We start from the raw sequence: 19,394 nt of genomic DNA, 5'->3' as shown, positions 1-19,394 counted from the left end.
ACAGATTATGGCATTAACCATTGGCATTAAGTTACTGGATAGATGAGTTATGGCAATAATCTATATATAATGTATAGATTTGTCAGGATTAATTTGCAGGTCCATTCACGTTCAGATATGGTAAATATTTAAGTCAGTATTATATAGATCCCTACACAGGAAATGAAAAACATCATAAAAGCAAAAGAATATTCTGTTTTTAATAATAACTTATCTTAGTAAAATTAATGTCCTGTGTAATAAGTAAATGAGAAACTCACCTGTACACATTTTTACAAAGAGGACAGGGCCATGGTAACATAAGATCTTATTTTTAGAAGTGTTTATTGAGAACATCATATTGAGGTTGAAACCAAATTTTCTGTGAAAAGGATGGCTTGTTGTTTAGGCAAATTATTGCATTTTTTTGCTTTATCTGACTTGTAATCAGCTAAGTACAATAGAATACATTGTGATTATTTTAGGATTCACCCAATTTTTTCAAGTTACCTTAAACATGAATTTAGAATCCTTTTTGTTCATATATTCTGCTATTTACATGTATTTAGAATCCTTTTAATTCATATACTCTGCTATTTACTGTTATTTTTGCAAGTAAAGTGAGTAATTTAAAAATGTATAAGAATGTCACCACTGCCAGAAAACCATTGAAAGCAAATATTAACTAAAGTATAGCTGATAAATAAGATGAAATTTATAGTTACAGATATGGTCAAGCCTGCTATTTAATTAATCTATACTAAATTGAACTATTATGATATGGATCAGATTTACATTTCAAAATTTATGTACAAATGCAAACAAAAGTACATATGTGCACATATGTCATTATTGCTTTTAGATTATATTAATGGCACCAGTAGAAAGTATAAGACTAAAAATAACTTCTTTTTTTTCCAATTAACCGAAGAGCTGTTTTAAATCTCTGTAAGAGTCAAATTATTATGAATATCTGATTAATTTCTTAAGCTATGTGACCTGGCTCTCCATAGCTTTTATTTTTCAGAAACAATCCCTACTTAATTATATTTGAGGAATGTGAACATTTAATGCCAACTGCTTTTGAATTTTTCCCTTCTAATGTTACAAATCTAAAAGTCAGTGGAGGCATTATATACTTCATTCTTCTATCTTTCTACATCAGGATTCTAAAAAGCACATTCTTTAATGTTTCCTATTCCTCAGTATTTCTCATGTCTTATATATTTATTATTTGAATTCTGAAGAAATGTAAAATCTTTATTCAAAAACAAAGTAAATGTACTTTGGCAAAGTAATACTTTAAAATATGTTTATAATTTATTATTTTGAGTATAAGTAAAATGCAGTGTAACAACATTTTACTTACAAAAGAAACAGTGTATAACATATTACATAGGTATTAATCTATAAATCCTTTAAAGAGCTCAGTAGTTTTCTTCAAAAGTTAGTATTTTTTCCTAGCCACTAAAGAATAATTTTATTAATCTCAAATTAACTATTTGTTTCAAATATTCTTAATGCCAAGTTGATGAGTCTGGAGCTTTAATGGTTGTGCATGTATTTTATAGTTTAGCGTATGGAAAGAATACTTGCCAAGTAATTTGGTGACATCTTTTCTACATATATCCAGAACTTCATGAATATCAGATTGGGACAAATATAAGACTTACTGTCAGAGAATTTTCTTTTCTTTTCTTTTCTTTTTTATTCACTTTTCCAAATTATCCCCTCCCTCCCTCTGCTCCCTCCCCCCCATGACAGGTAATCCCATACATTTTACATGTGTTACAATATAACCTAGATACAATATATGTGTGTAAATACCATTTTCTTGTTGCACATTAATTATTAGCTTCCGAAGGTATAAGTAACCTGGGTAGATAGACAGTAGTGCTAACAATTTACATTCACTTCCCAGTGTTCCTTCCTTTCAGAGAATTTTCAATAACTTTTTCCTTTAGATAAATTGTGGAAATAGTTTTTTTCCCTTGATAAAGCTATGATTAGTTTGAAGAAGGGGGTGATTGTTTTTTAACTACTACATTTGCACAAAAGAAAACAGCACCACTGTTATTCACACTATTATGTGGTTACAGTTCATATTTTTAACTGCTTCAAATAGTCTTTCTTTTTTTTAGCAAAAGAAATTTTACCCCATGCAGGACTTAAAGACAGGCTGTATTTGAAAATAATGGTACTCACACTGGGTTTGTAGGAAAGCATTTAGGAGAAAGCACGATAGTTGAAGATAAAGACAGGAATAGAAAAAATATTTTAAAGTTAGTTTTTATGTATTAGGTCCTATCTTTTTGACAGATTTTGAAAAAATAAAAATGTTTTAACTTTCAGATAAGTTAATGGCAACTAATACTTCAGAAATTGTTTATTTGTTTTAAGGATTATTTGTTTGTTTTCTACTCCTCCCTAAAGGTTTCAGTAAGCTTCTTTCTTAGGACAAGTTATTTTTGAAATGTTACTTGCTTAAAGTAATTATTTGATAGAATTTAATATTTGTACTTCCCATTCTTGGTTAGTAAGCAGAATTTACTTGTCTAAAACTTATTCAAAAATGTTTATTTCAAAATTTAGAGCTGGAAGAGAGCTAAGAAGTCATCTAACCCTTTCTTCTCCCATTTTATAGTTGAAGAAACTGAGGTCCCAAAAGTTACTTGCTTAAATTCACATAAGTAATAATAACCCAGAATCCAAATACAAGTATTCTAACTATAAATCTAACTAGTGCTATGTCCAAGGAAGTACTAACAGGTCTTTGGGAGATACCCAGATTAATAATATGTTTTTTCCTTCAAGAAACCTATACTAAAGTGATAGAAAGAAGTTGTTTGCAGCAAATAATATTAATACAAGGGCAGCATATACCTTTTTAAAAAGGGTTTCTCATTCAAATGGCATAGGGCCTGATGATAAATAAGACACAATTCCTAGGAAATTGGACTTACCTAATCATCAGGGTGGTCTAAAGACATCACAAAGGGGAGCCTTTGGCTCTTGATGTTGTCTCTGTATTCATGGAGCTCATATTTTACCCTTTCATGTAGCCCAGACATCATATTACATTCTTAAAAAATGACCAGTTAGATGTATTTACTACATGTACATTTATAGGTTAGGGTTTCAAAGGTAAAAAAAAAAAAAAAAAAAAAAAAAAAAAAAAAAGGCCAAGTCTTTATCAGTATCATTCAGAATAAAAGGAAGAGACAAATGTAGGAACTGGTCTTAAGATGTTTTAACCAATGACATGGTAGCATGCAAATCAGTGAAATCAACTTATTCAGTAGAATAATTGGCTAGGATACTTCTGATGTCATAATTCTACTACTTAATAATGGATTGATTATATAGAGAGCAGGTGTGTGAGCTTATGGTTCCACTTGAATAGCCTTTTAAAGAGGAGCTGTCCAGTGGTATTTGGAAAGTCCAAAAGAAGATAGAAGGACAAGGATCATCAGAGGGATGGGGATAGTGCCTGTGAGTACATGTAGACAGCCACACTAAACCTTGAGACTGTGTGCACTCTCCAAATTGCATCTTTGCCTTTTCAGGTACCTTAAATGCACTGAGAAGATCCCATATATTTAAGGATGACAAAGCTTAGCTTTTATAATGTATCTTTGTGTTGCTGCTCATTTAATGGGGGCAATTCTAAATTATTGGTGGTAATTAAGAAAAAGAAAGCTGTGATTTTAAAATGGTATGATAATTGTTTGCTTAAGAGTATGGATCTAGTTATTTTTAAATTTTAAAGTACTTGTGCTTACTCTTTAAAATTCTTAAAAATGCATTTCTTAATTTTGGGACACATTTCTTTTTTCTTTTTTTTTTTTTTCCAGCCAGGAAATATGTGGGGGGAAAGGTCATCACACTGCACTAAGGAGCAAGCAGAAGTCTCTTATTGAATTTGATTTATGGCAATATAGTGCAATGGAAAGAGGGCTGAACTCCAAGACCCAACACTCTTTTGAATCCTAGTCCTTCTTAACTACTTGGATTTCTCTGGGCAAGTTAGTCTCTCTCTGGGTTTCTGTTTTCTAATTTCTAAAGTGAAGAACTTGTACTAGCACTAAGAGCTATAAGCTCTATCCAGAATAAGGAGAGACCTGCTGCAAACCCTCCTTTGGCATTTAACTATCTCTGTGACATTGGCTTCATCTCTCTGAATCTCGGTTTCTTCATTTGTTTAAAAAAAAAAAAAGGGATAATAATACTCTTAGTAAATCCATAGGGTGGTTGTGAGCCTCAATTATGAAAAGGATTTTGTCAGCTTTAAAGCACAAGTTGTTGGTTTTGTTAGTATCACCTTACCTTCCTTATTAAGGAAACATTTTGGAATGGGTATTGAGGGGAAAGTCTTCTGAGTCTTGATAGAAATTACACAGGCTACCCATCAATTAAGCGCAAGAGGATTAGGAGAAATGGGAAATATCTCTTAGTAATTTCAGATAAAGTACTTTTAAAGTTTTAATGATGAGCCAAAATCATAGATTTAAGTTGGGAAATAACCTTAGAGATCATCTAGTCCATCATCCTTATTCTATAGCTGAGGAATCAGAGATCCAGAAAGCTAAAGTGGGTTGTTGTAGGCTATATTGATGGAGCAAATACATGGCAAGATTTGAAATCAAGTCTTACATTTCTAAAGCCAGTGCCTTTTCTTTTGTACCATACGCAGCCTTTTAATCTTGATGCTAAAAGGAAGGAACTTGTGGATTATAAATTTACAAATAAGATAAGTTATATAACTGTGTATTTGTAACTTGGGGGCATGTATAATAATCACAGACTATGTATTATAAAAAGTGTCATGATGGTGTTTATAAAAAAATAAGGTATCTGTATGTGTTGAGACATTTTTTTGTGTGTGTATGAATAAGAGCAGGGGTTCTCAAACTACTGCCCACAGTCCAGATGCTGCCCGCTGAGGATGTTTATGCGCCCTTCTGGGTTACGGCAAATGGGCTGAGGGGCAGTGACAGTGTGAGTTTTTGTTTTTACTAGTCCAGCCCTCCAACAGTCTTAGGGACAGTGAACTGGCCCCCTATTTTAAAAGTTTGGACCACTGAATAAGAGTAAAGCAAAGCTAGTTAAATAAGGATAACCTTATTTAAATTTATTGTTATTATTCAGTCATTTTAGTCGTGTCCAACTCTTCATATGGCATAAATGTATGCCATTTGAGGTTTTCTTGGCAAAGATACTGAAGTGTTTTGCCATTTCCTTTTCCAACTCATTTTATAGATGAGGATATTTAGCCAGATAGGTTAAGTGACTTGCCCAGGGTACATAGCAACTAAGTATCTGAGACCAGATTTGAATTGAGGTTTTCTTGATTCCTTTGCTCTATCCATTATGCCATCTAGTTGCTCAACCTCATCTATAATATAGTGTGGAAAATAGTATTGGCCTTATAGACAACATTTTCACAACTGCCTATGGGATACTGAAAGAGTATCCATAAAATCATAAAGATGTAAAAGACCCTAAGAGCCTTTAGTCCGAGTCATATTTGTAGTAAAAATTGATTCCCTTTACAACATGTCTAATAAATAGTCATCTTGTCTTTATCTGATGAGCTAGATAAGTTTATTATCTTAAATGATACTATTGTATTTCTGGACCATTCTAATTATTAGGGAGCTTTTCCCTGCTATTACAAGCAAAATGGCAGCCCATAAGATGAACACTTATAACAAGGAATTCCTAAAATGTAAAATGAACTACTGTTATTAATTAAACTTGAATTTTGATTTTCTTTGTGAATGACAATATTTATAACTTAACTGATCCTTACAACATTACTTCCAGTTTCTTAAAACCCCGTTAAATAATGGAAATCGTCTTAAAATCTGTTGACCTGAACTGTGTTATTATAACCAGTATGGAACACATTATGACTATCACTTGTCTTATTTGGACAGTTATAATCATATTAGTGGTCATAAGGCCTCCAAATCATGTTGTTGGTTCATATCAGTTTGTAGTGAACTATGTGTCTCCCCCAGCCTTCATGAATTGTTTTCTAATCATGTCTCCCTCATCTTGTGTTTGTGTAATTGATTTTTAACCTGACTTTATGATTATATCTATTAAATTTAATCTTATTAGATAGCCTATTGTTCTGGATTTTGAAAATATTTGTTGGATGCCCATTTACCATATATATATATATATTAGCTATTCTTATCTATAAAATTGTTGACCATGATATATTTGGCATGAAGTCAATTACTTTTAAAAATATTGACTAGAACAAGCCACCTTTTACCTAGATACCTCAATTTAGTTTCACCATTAATCTCCACTCTGTGACTAGTTGTTCAATGAGTTTTGAATATACCTATTCATAATAAGATCTATCCTATATCTCTCCATTCTTCCCATTATCCTGCCAGAAATATGGTGAGGGATTTTGTCAAATATCTTGCTAAAATCTAGGCATGCTATCTATGTTTATGACATATCTGATCTATCACTGTAATAACTGTCAGAAAAGAAAATGAGGTTAATAAGGCATAATTTATTCTTATTTAACCCGTGCTGTCTTATGCTGATCACTGCTTCCTTCTCTAAGTGCCTAAAACCATTTTTAATAATCTTTTTAGAATGATGCCAGAAATAATAGCAAGCTCATTGTCCAATAGTTTGAAGCATCTTCAATTTCCCATTTGAAAATTGTCATAATGCTTACCGATTTTCAGTTTCATGACATCTGTTTTTCTCCATGATTTCTCAGTGTGGTACAACAGTTATATCCACAAGTTCCAACTTTGTGTTTTACAAATAGCAAGGCTTCAGAGGATGAGAACAATGATCAAGTCAAGGATTCCCCTTACATTTAGGTAATTGTAGTAGAAACATACTGGAAAGGTGCCTGAAAAACAACTTAAGCATGTGAGATTTTGTCCTGAGGTTAGAAGAGCAACTTTCTACTTGTCTCTTACTTTCCACCATTTATTACTACACTGTGATTAGTCTTCATAAAATACATTAGGGTGCTTTATGGAATATGGAAATAGCTTTGAAAGTTGCTACTAAAATTTTGACTGATATAAAGTAGAAAAAGGAAGGATATATTTAAGGGCAGTACTACATGAATACCATATATAATGAGCTATTTAAGAAATTATAGACTGCCATTCTTTTTCTTCTCAATTTTATATAGTTTTATAAGTGATGGATTCCAGGTTTCATTAGGCATGATGTATGTAAAAGCCAAGATACTAGATTAGACTCATAGTTTCTTTATACCCACCCCACTCCTCATCAACCAGTTTGTGTTATGCACATAGTATTCTAAGATACACTACTAAGTACTTGTACTACATCAAGTTAAGCTACTTTTTGATATCATGAAGTACTTCTCTCAGCAATTTAAGGCAGTAAAACAGAATGTAGCAGATTGTGACTTTTGCCACTAGATCCAGCCTAATTGGATCATGTATTGGTCTCACATATTTACCTTCAAGAAGGAATAAAAAGACAAAAATTTTTAAATGGGATTAAGATTTCTTGAAATTAAAGGGCTACTTTAAAGGTAAAACTTCCTTGATACTTTATAAATTGCACAGATTTAATATTGCTTGTCTTATGAATCAAAACATTTCTTTACAGATGATGCTTGGATTTCTAAACAATAAGCTCTTCAGGGAACTGCATTGTTTCTTCAAGTCATGTCTCAGAAGTACAAATTATTTTCAAATACTTGAAGATTCTAGTTTGTGGTGGCCTTGATGAGTAACCATAATATCTTCTAGAACTGATTCATCCATATTATAGAATTTTTCAGGCTCCTTGATCATTTTGAATTGCAAAACATGTGTTTATACTTTATCCATATGTGAGCATAAGCCTAATTCTTAATGTACTGAATCAGGCTGTGCAATTACTCTAAATATTCATCAGCAAATAGAAAATAAATCCCATCAGTACTCCATGAAAAAAAATCATGAAATTTAGTAAGGCTAAAATATGAATTAATTACCCAAATTCAATATTCAACAACTATTTAGACGAGGATCATAGTGTTCTTCAAATTGAACATGAGTCAGTTTTTTAGTAAACTTAAAAGCATTTCATTATACAGGAATATAACATATAAGGAATGTGAAATACTATTTCTTCTGTACTAAATGTTGGACACCTTTTTATTTTAAAGTATACTTGGATTTGGGTCCCCATAGCTTAAAAATGAATATGGGAAATTGGAAAGCACTGTAAAAGTGCACTAGACCAGAGTAAGGGCCAGACAGTGGAAATAAGCAAGGATACAAGATGCCCCAGTAATATAGTTAGTATTGGCATAGTGGTTAATTAACACAGTGCACTTGAAATCAGAAGACCTAAAATTGAGCGCCCTGGAGATTTTGCTCCAAAAATTTTGTCCTTGAGTTTTCTATTGACTAGATGTTTGCTTCAATTTCAATAAATTGCTGATAGGCTAATGAAGATGGATTTGGAATCCAAGTCATTGCCATTCTTTAGGAATAAAGTGGGTAGTCATATCTTTTATGATCTTGCCTGCCTGGATTTAGGAAGTGGGTAACTGATCACTTGAAGGTTTTTTTTTGTTGTTGTTGTTTTTTCTGAGCTTGGAATACTGATTATAATTATGGTACTTACAGCTTGAAAACTTAATGCCATAGTGTTACAAGTATATTATTAGTTGGATGCTCAGATTTGTGATTTTTTTTTTTTATCAGTTTGAGTACTTCCTCTTTTGATGTAGATTGCAGGCTCTCTACAATTTAGCAGATGATCATGTATTTCTATCATTTAAAAAAAAGTCAATAATCTGTGGCTTTTGACAGTGAGTTTCAGTAGAATTAAAAGTAGGATGATCCTCAGATAGCTTATGGCTAGATGTTTGTTCTAGACTAGAAGGAGTTGCTAGAGTTTACGCTCAACTGGCATAATCTTTGTGAATCTGAGCTTCTATCCATACTGTTGAAGCATTGGAGGAGCACTTTAATGGAACTTTCTTATTGTTACATATACATAGTATATTTAACATCTACACAATGTAGAAAAATGCTTGCCATTTTCATAATGATTAAATAAGAAAAAGTTAAAGATAAAAATTGTAGATGCATTTGAAATTGGGGTGTATGCTTTTAAAAATAAATAAAATGTCTCTAGTCTTAGAGATAAAATAAGTTAGAGCTGGTTCCGTTTTTAAAAATACTTAAGGAAAGGTAAGTGAAGTGAAGAATTAACAGAGAAGTTCATAAAATTTGCTTTAGCCATTTTATGGCTATTATGTCCCATTAGTTTGGGACATGCCTTAAAGAGATTGACCTTCAGTGTGATATATTAAGTGCATTTTTCTGTTACAGTATATAGTTATAGTTTGTGGAGCTGAAAAAATATTCCCTGGATTTCAAATATTAAGACATTAACAATGGATTGGCATTCCTGAAATATTCATTGCCTTCAGCTTCAGTCCTATTCTCTCTCATTCATGGCATCAATCTTTACATGAATCTTCTACATCAGCTTCTGTGTTTTCCTACTATTTGCACAGTGAAAAGAGTTGGGTGTGAATACCAAATTACTGTAACTATGATTGTAGCAGCAGTAGTAGTATAGTAGAATAGAAAGAATTCTGGACTTGGGATCAGAAGATCTATGAGCTTCAGTTTTCTCAAATGAAACTAACTGATGCCTCCTAAGGATGATCCTCTCAAGTGGATGATGTAAATTGTATTTCCTGTTACAATTTAGCAGATGATTTTCATTATTTTTGTGACCATTTTGTTTGTTATTAATGAAGTTTTTTTGACTGCACCAGTCTACACCATTTTCTGAATTTTACAATCATTAGGAATAATTTAGCAGTTTGCCTTTTTTTTTCATATTTATTACTTTTGTCTTATTTGCCAAAATATAAATTGTTTGTTGACAGAACATGTGTTTGTGTCCTCTACATCAATGGTGTCGATTCCAGATAGAAATGGGGACCACTAAACCATACATACGTATCCTTACTAGCTACATATGGATAGAAAATGACCTTTACATATTAATCTAGTTTGGGCAACACTCTGAAGTGTTGTTTTTTTTTTTTTTTTTTTTTTTTTTAACATTTCTCAGATCTTCATTGCCTAGTTAGAGTACTTAGCAGAGTAGCTGCTCAAGAAATAATTGTTCTTTTTCTTCTGCAGCTTTTTTATTCAATTTTTCTTCCGTTCCCATCCTTTCTTTCTTCCTTTTAAAAATAGCTTTCTGGGGCAGCTAGTTGGTATATTGGATAGAGCACCAATCCTGAAGTCAGACAGACCTGAGTTCAAATCTTGCTTCAGACACTTAACACTTCCTGGCTGTGTGACCCTGGTTAAGCCACTTAACCCCAATTGCCTCAGGGGAAAAAAAAAAAAAACAGCTTTCCTAGGCCTGCCTCTTTGTAACTTATCTTCTTTCTTCTGCAACTCCTTTGAATCACTCCTTAAGAACTGAGAAGGAATTGGGAAAGATTGAAGAAGAAAAGTAAAAGATCACTTTAAAAAGTTAACCAAGTAGATATATACATTTAGTAACTAAATGTTCAGGCAAAGTTGTATCCAAACACAAGGAAAGCCTTTTGTAGGCCTTTTGGATAAGGCTGGTTTATCTTTCCTTATTTGAGCCACAGGGAAATGAAATGCAATCCAGAAGAAACTCTCCTCCTATCCCTACAGTTAAAAACTTTTATTATTCTTTTGTAGAGAAGAAGTGGTGGTCACAGTACATCTGTGTGGTTTTATTTATAATAGGTAGTGCTTTCCATGTATATTTGAAATCAAATTGCTTGCCTTCTCAAGAAGGAGGGAGAAGTAGGAAAGAGGGGGAGAGAATTTGGAATTCAAATAAAATTTTAAATGATTAAAATTTTCTTGCATGTAATTTGGGAAAGATTTAATGAGAGAAATAAAAATAATTTTTTAAAAATAGGTAATGATAGAATAACCTTATTTTGTTTTTCTAACAATATTATTATGAGAGGAAACTAGATTGTTCTCTTATGGATGAGTGGGTTAAATAGAAGTTAGGAGTTAGGAAGATACTGGCTATATCCAAAGAGAATCATTAACAGGTTGATATGCATTTGGGGGGATCTCTAAATTCAAGTATAAGAAGGACTTCATAGGTAATTGATTGGACACTGAAACTCTTAGAAGTTAAAGATTTGCCCAGCATCATACAGTGTCTGGAGCAGGTTTTGAAACCAAGTCTTCCTCCAAGTTTAGTGCTCTCTCCATGATATTGTGTTGCCTTGGTGAAGCATTGTACAGTGATAGAAACTCCTTTTGTTTGGAGCCTTCTTAATCATATGACTTTCATCTGCCAGGAGAGGGAGGACTGACCTCTCGATCCTCTTAGCTCTAATTCTGTGAAGCTATAACTTTGCCTTTATTGAGTTTTTTTGTAATGATTCCAAGGAAAGCTGTTCGAATTTAACAGAAAGAAAGTGTGGTGATAACCAAATTCAGTGAGCAATAGAGCAGAATAACTTTCTTAGCATGTATGTTCTATAGTCAAAGATCAATTATTCTCATTCTAATGAGGGGAAATAGTAATTTCTATAATCAAACATAGGAGATAATTTACATTTGACTTTGACATATTTTTCTGATATCAATTTTGAATATAAATGTATGCCCAAGAGATTCAATTTGAAGTAATGCATTGCCACTACCACAGTATCTCTTCCCCAAACATTTAGTTGAACTGTAGCTTGAAAGAAGTCTGATTTCTCTATCCTGACCTCTTTTTCTCCTTTTAGTATATGAGATTGTTTATGTCTCAAACTCATAGGAAACCTCAGCCTAGATAAACTTTTCCTTTATTGCACACTAAGTGGATCTTTAAATTCCCCTACGGGAACTACAGGTAGTATAAATATAAAAACGTCATTCATGTCCAATAAGTGGTCATGCATCCTTTATTCAATGACTCCTAATAATGGAGGAAACCACTACCACCATTGCTATTACACTTTTGAATAGTTCTAATTGTTACGAAGTTTAAATCCTTAAACCTAAACTTTAATTTTGCCAATACCCCCAGTTGTTTTGAGTTCTGCCCATTGGAACTAAAAACAAATTGAATTCATCCTTGACATCAGAGGTCTCTAGGGTGCTAGCTCTTCCCTCTCCTGCCCCTCAGGTGGAGAGGGGGATGTTGCTCTGATCCTAGGGGAGATATATATGTTGATTTTAAAGGTGGGAAGATGAATAGGTCACTTCTCATCCTCCCCCTTAATAGCCAATCATGATTCTTGATCTCCAGAACAGTTATACCTATTCCAATTCCATAATACTTTCCTACTTCTCCTTCTCCTATTACTTTGAAACTTCCAAACTTTATGAGCTAGATGTCACTTCCTCAGGGCATTTGTGTAACCCAACCACTGCCTAGAAGTGGCAATTGCACAGTTGATAATGGTAAAATAATTCTTTCTATCCCAGAATATCTACCACCTTCTTGGCACTCCTCTGATTGCACAGTCTATAATGAATAAGAGTCCTGTCTCTTCCTTTCTAGGTTTTAGATATGACAAAGTTATATAAGATGAGCAAGCATGGATCAGATTGTGATCTCCTTCAATTATTTTCCCTCTCAGACTCATCCCTCTTCTAAATTTCCTTATCTTTCCAGTTGCCCTGGTTCACAATTTCAGCATCTATTCCTTACTCACTCCACATATCCAATTAACTGCCATTTGGCTATTATACTTTAACATTTCATATATGTCCCTTTATCTCCACTCATGCAATCACCACCCTAGTTTTCTCTTTCTTGGAATATTCTGGTTGCTTCTGTCTATCCTTCTTCAATCCATGCTACACACAGCCACTAACATGATTTTCATGAGGTATGGACCTGCCCAAGTCACTTCCTATTCATTAAATTCAAATGACTCCCTTTTGACCCTAGGATTAAATATTATTTCATCTTTATCATTTAAAAATTTATAGTTTTGCTGTAGTTTTATACTCTAAACACAAGAACTGTAATATTTATATATTTATATGTATGTGTGTATGTATCTACATATATATATATATATGTATATATATAGTAAATACACACATTTTAGGAAATCATGGCTCATATTTTTTAGCCAATAGTGATGAGTGAACAAAAAAGTATGAAGATATTTGCTTTACATGATAATTTTTTCAGATACTTGATCATAGCTAGTATTTCCTTTCTAAATCAAAAAGTTTAATATCCATAATTCAAGCTATCTTCGTGGCGTGAACTCAGGTCTCTTCACTGTTCTTGTTACCTTCTCTTGGACACACTCCATCTTATTAATAATCTTTCTAAAATGTAACACCCGGAACTGAAAGTCCAGATGTGGTATGACTGGGCCAGAATATACTGAATGAAACTTACTTAGCAGTCCCTTCAACCAGAAAGCTATGCCTCTCTTAATGGGCACATTAACCTTTTTGGCTGTTGCATCATACTATATGTATCACACATTGAGTCAGCAACAGATTAAAACTTCAGGTCTTTTTAAACATGCTGGTATTATCCACATCTCTCATGCTTTTATGTTGACTTTTTGAACCCAGGTAGAAAGACTTTATATTTTTATTTATTAAATGCCATTTTATTAGTCTTAGTCCAGGGTTTTAACTTATTTAGTATTTGTGGTCTTTCTGTTACTCTAAAAATGTTAGCTATCACTTCCCTAGTTATGTGTGGTCTGCAAATTTAATAAATGTATCATCTATCACGTTATCCAAGTTAGTGATAAAAATGTTTCATGGCACAGGGCCAAGAACAGATCTCTGCCTGGGACATTTTTCTAGAAACCTCTCTGAAAAGTAATTATTCCTTGGATTTGATTAGTTCTAAATGATTTAGGCCACATTTCTCAATCTTTTCTATCGGAATAAAATGAGAAAGTTTATCTAATGTTTTGCTTAAATTTACATAAATATCTTCATCATTCCACTGATTAGATAATCTAGCAAATAATCCTGCTAAAAATATAAGATTATTAATGGCATTACCTGTTTTTCTTTTCTTTTTTTTTTTTTTTTTTTAAGCTTTCCTGGCTTTTTGTGCTGTATCTTCTACCTTTCTAAGTATTCAATAACCCATCCTTTCAATTAATGTATTCTCAAATTTTGCCAGAAATCAAAGCCAACTCAATGACTTTACACACAAATATTTTCTCATTTTAAAAATTAGGACTATAATTCTCTTTCTTTAATAGAAAGATGTCTTTCTTCTTCTCCAAGAGCTTTCAAATATCCCAGACAGTGAGTGGTTCAGCAATGCATAATATTTTTATTGCCCTACAAAGTTGAATTGAGTTTTCAGGAGGAAATAATCAAATCACTTCTACTTAAAGTGCCTTATCTAAACTTGAAAACAAATTTCCTTTGGGTAATTTGTTCATCCTTAATTGAGAATTACTCTTTTACTAACTATGAATGGGGAAATAAGCAGATGTGCTTCCAAGTTAACTTAGCAAACCAAAGGTGAGATAATGTATGAAATACAGATCACTTTTAGAATCTTAAGTTTCTAAAGAAAAATTTTTCAGTCAATAAACACATTCTTGATCCTACCATCCTTACTATTATTATCTAATATCTTTCTGCCCCCTCCACTCTTGAAAAAGACATCTAGGCACCTCTCCTATTCTTTCTTCTCATTTTTAAATCCTCTGCAATCTGGTTCCTGACTACTTCATCCAACTGTAATTTTCCTCCCCAACTTGCCAGAGATTTCTTAGTTGCCCAATATAATAGCCATATATTAATCTTTCGATATCTCACTATAGTCTTTGTTTCTGTTGATCATCATTTCTTGTCTCTTCTCTGTTTCCTGCCTGTTTGACTTATTGTTTTCAGTTTCTTTTACTAGATTTTCATCCATGTTTCACTTACTAGCCATGGATATTTTTCTAAGCTGTATTGTAGTCCCTTTTCTCCACTAAGATTATCTTCTGTGATTTCATCGGCTCCCACAGTTTCAGTTATCTCTATCAATTATTATCTGAACTTTGTTATTCTCTTGAGCCATAGTCTCAATATTATCAACTGTTTTTTTGAAACTCTCAAACCAAATGTTGCCTTGGCATCTTACACTCAATATATCTAAAAGAGAACTCAGTATCTTTTCTCCAAAACCCTCATCTGTAATCAGATATTGCTATTGAGGGCACCTTGTATCCTGCCTGTCATCCAAGCATGCAATCTCAGAATCACTCCCAATTCCTCAGTCTCATTCATATATTTGGACTCTCCTCATTTCCCATCTGGGTTATTGCAATAGGCTTCTATTTGGTTTTCCTTGCCTTGCCTCTCTCCACTGCACTCAGCTACCAAAGTTATTATACTGAAGTAGAGATTTGACATCACCCTCCTAGTCAATGAACTCTGGTAGTTCCTTATTACCTCCAGGTTTAAAATTTAAAGTCCTCTTTTTGGCATTTAAAGTTCTTCAAGACTTAGTGTCATTTTGTATTCTCAGTCTTATGCTTTATTCCCTACTACTTATTCCGTGATTCAGTTACACTAGCCTATTGGCCTTCCCCTCTAATGTCCTTCCATCTACCCTGTCGTTGTACTAGCTGTCTTCATGTCTCCAATGTTCTCCTTTCATCTCTGCCTCTTAATTTTATTGACTTCATTCAAAACTCAGCTCAAATCCTACCTTCTGTAAGAGATCTTTCTGGATCCCCTTTAAAGATAGCACCTGCCCTCTGAGATTATCTCCAATTAATTAAATTGTATTTACCTTGCATTTACCTAATTATTTACACATTTGTTTACATATATAATAAATTTAATATTAATATAATAAATTTGCATTACATATAAATATATTTATTTATATTTCTCTCAATGGAAAATAAGCTTCTTAAAAACATGGCTGGTGTTTTGGCATTTGTATCTATCCCTATTGCTTAGCATAATTCCTCAAACATAGTAAATGTGTGATACTTGTTTACTCACTAGTACAGTTCCTATCATATTTTCTTGTTTTATAAACACTTAATAAATGCCCTGTTTTTATTTTTTAGAAATTGCATATGTGTGGAATTGCATATTTTAAATAGTATAATATAGATGATATATAGCATAGCTATATATACAAGCATTGTGCAATTTCCTGACATTTTTCTTAAGCCTTCTCTCTTTTAGAGGATAGGGAGTAATGAAGTGTATCACTCTTAACTTCAAGATATATTTCTAAAGAATTTTAACATAAATCTCCTAGAGACAAAAATAAAGAAAAACGATTCTAAAATTGTTTCAGAGATGAAGTTAGCATTTAAATGTTTTAGATGAATTGTTCTTAGCAACTAAATACTTTAGTCTAATTACTGTTAAGTGTGTAAGAATTTGTTTCAGCAAACATTTGTTTTGCACCTACTATGTGCAATGCACTGAATAATGTATTTCGAGTAATTACTAAAAAGCTTTGTATAATTATAATCTATTTTCCACAACATTGTTACTGTTATTTATTGCTTATGAATGCTACTCATGATTATCATAACACAGCCTTCATGAGTAGAGAAAGGAATACATCAGTCATTCTGCCTTAACTTTTTATAGTGGTTTATTATTTTAAAATAACTTAATAGACATTTTATTTGATCTTTATAAAAGCTCTCTTAGGTAGATATTGTTTTATACAATTGTTGATTTTACTTTACTACTGATCTCCAATTCAGGACAGCCAGTAGGTAAAGCAGATAAGAGTACTGGACCTAAAGTCAGGAATTAACTTATCTGAGCTCACATGGCAGTGGAGGGGATTCAAACCAAAGTTCCTTGAATCAAATTTACTTCTCTTTCCATGTTATCATTACATTTTCAGCTACGGCCATATAGGCCTTAATTGTATGACAGAGTAGAACATACAATCAAATTCCTCTTCCTTAATATTTAGGTATTGCCCATTTCACAAGTTTTTCATAGTCCTCCTTATTATATAGTATTTTATAAGCTGATTTTGACATTATCCATGGAAACTTTTTTGCTGGAGTGTCCTTGGATTGCTCTGCTGTTGTAAGGCTAGACTGCCCTCACAAGTGTGGGCCACCACTGGTGTATAGCTATTTAAGGCTTATCAAATGATTTCCTCACATCTTTGTGTAAGTATTATTATCCTTATTGTACAGTGATGGGATCCAGAAATGAATTATCTTTTCCACCAAGCCTTATATCTTTTCCCTTCCAAACACCTGAGTTTACCATCCACATTTGTTTATCTAATTATTTTTATAACACTCATGCCAGGTTAGGTTGGCATATTTTATCTTATAAAAATTAAATTTGTATACTTCTGTGCTTTGAAATTTATTAAAATGGTATCAGAACATCAAGCAAGTCATTTTTGTGGAAATGAATAATTATATTGTCTTCCTAACTAGTGATTAAAATTGTGATTTTTATCAGAATCTTAAAACTAGAAGGGACTTTTAGACATTATTTTGATTAAACTTAAATCTACCTGATGAAAGTCTCTTAGTTTTTAAGCATATTGAAGAGTTATAAGTGCTTTATTGTTGATTTCAAGGTATTTTAGTTCCTAGGCTCTTATTTAGTAAGATTAGCATTATCTTTTCTTAACTTTTCTTTTTAATTCATTGTAAGATATTATTTACTTAATATGTTTTCACTTAATTGTCTCAAGAATCTTAGTGGATAACTGTAGTTCCCCATATCCAGTTTTAGGATCAGCAGCAATTCTCAAACCAGGGTATTGCTATATTCTTTCAAAGACCTTTAGCATAGGACTGGCAAAATTTCTTCACTTTTGCTACATTGGTTTTCACTTCATAAGCAGGAAGTGGGGGAAAAGATATATCCTCTCCTTGATTCAAGACTCCTTAATTTAGGCTGCCCATCCAGAATATTACTTAAATCTTAATCTCTATAGGCAAAGCCATAATCAGGCAATGAACTTTTTGCCTTATGAATGCCAGATATCTCTAGGGGTCAGAGTTCTCCAGTCTTTTTTAAACTTTAATATTCTTTTGGTGAACTGTGCAAAGGACTGACTAGGAAAAAGTTACCAAGGCTGTGTATGCTGTGGTGGCAAGCTGATTATCTCTATTGGTCTAATTAGCTGCTCACAGTCTTAGAGCCTCTCCAATCATGTAGTGATTCAATCACACCTGAAAAAACCTTGTCCTTACATCTCTTGGTCTCTGTCTCTATCTAGTAGAACATGCAAGAGGACACTCTTCAAATCCCAGAAGATTAATTTCTTTGAATAATAGTCACTTATTTTTACAGTTGAGTTAAGTGTCTGGGACCAGATTTGAACTCGGGTCCTCCTGAATTCAGGGCTGGTGCTCTAACCACTGGCCCGTTAGTTGCTACAACCTTGTTAATCATTTCATATGAATACTTTCTACATCCTGCCAAATGTGTCTCCTTTCTGACTCCTCAGTAAACTTTGTGTTCTCCTATTTCGGAGTTTTTGTGTATACTGTCCCCTTGCCTAGAATACTCTCCTCCTTTCCCCTTCTTTGTCTGTTCTGACATATAAACTCAAATGCTATTTCCTCCATGAAACCTTCCCTTATCCCATAGTTGGCAATAGCCTTTATCTTTAGACCTCTTGTAATTCTTTTTACTCCCTTGATGCATTTATAATACAGTGTTGCATATTATAGCTTTCTCTGCTTATATATTATCATTTTATTAGATTATGACTTCCATACTAGAACTTTTTATCTCCCCCAGGGCCAAGAATAATCCTGTCCACTTTAAAGGTGATCAATGAATACTTGTTGAATTATAATGAATTTTGATATTGCAATAAACTTTGCTTCTTTATTCTGGAAGATCAGATATGCTACCTATGCCATATCCAACTTTTAAAATAAGCTTCATCTGTATAATTGTATGGCCTGCTGTTTTGTACACATTCAGTTTAGCTTGCAACTTGATCCCACATAGATCTCTTCCTATCTTTTATTTTATTGATCCTGGTTTTCTTCCTCTTGATCTGGTTGGAAATTCAGGGACCACTCTTAGGTCTTATCCCATTGCTGATTACTGAGGAAGCTTGGTTCAATTTTTGACATAGGATCAATTTACTTTCAGGAGCTCACCACATTTGTTCTGGATTTATTGCAAATACTTGTTTAACATTAGCTCTATGACAATGAGGCTGATATGATAGGTGATCCTGAGCTCAAGTGATTCAATAGCTTTTGTTTGCTAAGTAGCATGGAATATAGATATACATCACAGCAGTCAGCCATTCTCTTTATTATTACCCAAAATTTCCAATTTATCCAATATTATATCCAAAAATTCATTTATATTTATTTACTTTTCTATTTCTTTGTTAATTGATGCATTGTTGAATGGTACATTGCCTATGTTAGATTCTAGTTACAACCTCTAGTTTTCTCAGAAAGAATT

At 32.9% G+C, this 19,394-nt stretch overlaps 1 protein-coding gene across 8 annotated transcripts in view; it reads left to right on the top strand.

The window, feature by feature from the left end:
- The window catches only part of RFX3 (regulatory factor X3), a 316,948-nt gene that overhangs the window by 45,776 nt on the left and 251,778 nt on the right, over positions 1-19,394 (top strand). For 3 of the 8 annotated variants that reach the window (XR_012484828.1, XM_074282829.1, XM_074282833.1), the window contains exon 1: positions 3,041-3,471. The exons of 1 other annotated variant lie outside the window; for it this stretch is intronic. The gene's annotated coding sequence lies outside the window, so the exon portion shown is untranslated. Of the gene's footprint in view, positions 1-3,040; positions 3,472-19,394 lie in introns of those variants that run through there. 4 more of the 8 variants (XM_074282832.1, XM_074282831.1, XM_074282828.1 and 1 more) reach the window with 2 other exon arrangements.

Source organism: Sminthopsis crassicaudata, chromosome 1, assembly GCF_048593235.1.
Source record: "Sminthopsis crassicaudata isolate SCR6 chromosome 1, ASM4859323v1, whole genome shotgun sequence".
Classification (NCBI taxonomy): Eukaryota; Metazoa; Chordata; class Mammalia; order Dasyuromorphia; family Dasyuridae; genus Sminthopsis; species Sminthopsis crassicaudata.
Note: the sequence above shows the minus strand (reverse complement) of the source record. Positions and strands in the feature narration are given on the sequence as shown.